Source organism: Bos indicus, chromosome 19 (assembly GCF_029378745.1).
Source record: "Bos indicus isolate NIAB-ARS_2022 breed Sahiwal x Tharparkar chromosome 19, NIAB-ARS_B.indTharparkar_mat_pri_1.0, whole genome shotgun sequence".
Classification (NCBI taxonomy): domain Eukaryota; kingdom Metazoa; phylum Chordata; class Mammalia; order Artiodactyla; family Bovidae; genus Bos; species Bos indicus.
Genome location: NC_091778.1, coordinates 51,571,118 through 51,573,653, shown reverse-complemented (window position 1 = coordinate 51,573,653; position 2,536 = coordinate 51,571,118).

Here is a 2,536-nt window from a genome sequence, read left to right as displayed (position 1 = left end):
GACTGGCTGAGAATGTTACAGTTGTGTGTTTTCTTATTTCCACAGAACTTCATGTTCATTTTAGAAGCCTTGGAAATCACAGATAAGCAGAAAATCCTTCCCAAAAGTGGCCTTGGCCAACATCTGGTTCTCAGTCCTCTAAGTGTGTGGTTCCTGCCTTTGGGGTCCAGCCCTCTGCATCTCAAGGTCCTGTGGTTATTAATCAGGTCTTCTATTGACTTGCAGTCACTAGACCTGGCCGAGGCACGAGGGATCCAGGAACCATGGTACCTGCTCCAAGGGCCCTGGGGACACACCTAACACCAGGGGCACATGCATGCACACTTAGACACAGCACACCTGCACTCACAGACATGACACACCTGCACACTCACAGCAGCTCTGTGGGCTGCTGATGCAGCAGAGCTGGCCTGGGGATGGCTTCCACATGTTCCCAACCCACCAGACAGGGCTCTGCCGGGGGAGAACAATGGACGCTGAGGATGCAGCATCCTGATTCCACAGATCAGAAAACAGAGGCCAGACAGATCAGAGTCGGGAGTTCTCAGCGTTTCCAAGGACAGGCTCTTAGTTTTGGTTCTGAAGAGAGCCAGGCCGGCATTGGGCTGGGGCTCCTTTCTGGAGGCTGCGGTTTGGGGTGGGGACACACCAGTCCATGCAGCCTGAAGTCACCACCAGGGGATGCCATTGGCAAACACTAAGTCAGCACCAGAGTCCCAGGCCTGGGAGCAGATGCTGCCGCCCCAGGGCTGCTTCTCCATGTCTTTGGGATCCCCAGGAACTTGAGGGGCTTGCCACAGGCCAGTGGGGCAGGCCAAGGGTTCCTGGAATCCCTCAGTTTCCATAATCCTCCCACCACCCAAAGATGTATGGGTGTTATTCAGTCTTGTGTTTACATGCTGGTTTTGTCTAGTCGTGGGTCTTTAAACAAAAGTGCAACGCACAGCAGGAACAGGGGCATAAAGTAGGAGGCGTGGCTATGCCTCAGTGGGGCCGTTTGTGTACCTGTCAATGTCCCCTCATGGCACACTCCCCTGATATCCCCTCAGAGAATCCTCTCACAGTTCCCTTCAAGTTCCCCACATGGCTGTTCCCCTTAATATTCTCCTCATGGCATCTCCTCAGGTTGTTCCCTCCTGGCTTCCCCGGATGATGTTTCTTTCCTCGCGGGGTCTCCTCCTTACTATCCCCCCATGGCGTCCCTGATCCTGTTCCCCTCATAGTGTACCCAACGGTTTCCCCCATGTTGGCTCCTCATGATGTTCCCTTCACGGCTGCCCTCATGGTGTCCTCTTATGGCATCCCCTCATGATGTTTCCCTCATGGTGTCTCCTTGTGGCATCCTCTCATGATTATCCCTTCATAGTGTCTCCTCTTTGGGTCCCCTTGTGATTCCCTTCAGGATGTCCCCTCATGGCATCCCGCACCGTGACCAGCAACAGGGTCCATGGCGGTGACGAGAGCTGCTCACATACGTCCTGCGGTTTCTCCAGTGCAGGCCCGTCTACAGCCTGTGGGCAGGACCGTCATGGAGTGCAAGCTGAGTGAATGTGACCTGTGCCTGTGTCGAATGTCTGAACCTCCCAGCTCATTCTCCATACGAGTTGGGGTTTTCTCTGACTTCAAAACAAATAAACTGAAATAAACCTTAGAAATGGTTTTTAACTGAAAACACGTGTTATTCATCAAGCGCCTCAGCCATTCACTCAGATGACAGCCAGTGACGAGCCCGGTCTCCATGAGGGCAGGCCGCCAGTCACTGAGGCCGCATTGCTATGGTTTGCCCAGAATGTTTAATCCTCAGCCTTTTCTATTAGCTTCCTGGAATGTGTGTTTTGAAGGAGATGCTCTTTTTACAGGTGGTGAGAGAAGAAAAGAAAGTCTACCAGAAGCATTCAGGTTTACGTCTTTGGTGCTTGCTGTATTTAAGCGAAGATCTGTGGCTAATGGATTCCATATCCACGGGGCCCCCTCTCTGTTTCTCAGGTGGGGCCAGAGTGGGAGGTTTCACCATTAAGCATCACTCAGGCCTTTGGGATCAGAGACTTTCCTTAATCCATGCACCCCAGAAGCATGATTGCTAAGTCCCCTCAGTGGCCTGGTAGGCAGGGGCCGGGAGCTGGGCCCAGGTCACAGGGCTCAGGCCCTCTCTGTGCCTCATGGGAACCAGGGGAACCCCAGCCTGGCTCACAGGGCAGCATCCGTTCCTGCAGGTGGTGGCAGGTGTACACGCAGAGACCTGAAAGCCAGGGTGGAAGGTGTGCCTTCCCCCACCTGCACACTGAGGAGGCAGTGGGCGCGAGTCAGCGGGAATCTGAGCAGAGGCGTGCTGCTGCCTTCCCTCCCTGGGAACCTTCCAGCAGGGGAGCCTGTGGCCCCAACTCCACAGGCACCCCGACTTCCACATGTCTCTAGGCAGCAGGGCGGGGAGCACCGACAGGGCCACGCCCATGGCACACTGGGCTGCTGGCAGAGGTCACGGCCTGACTCTTGCTGAAGTGACAAGACTGAGCTTTCTGCCAGTGGTGGGAGCAGG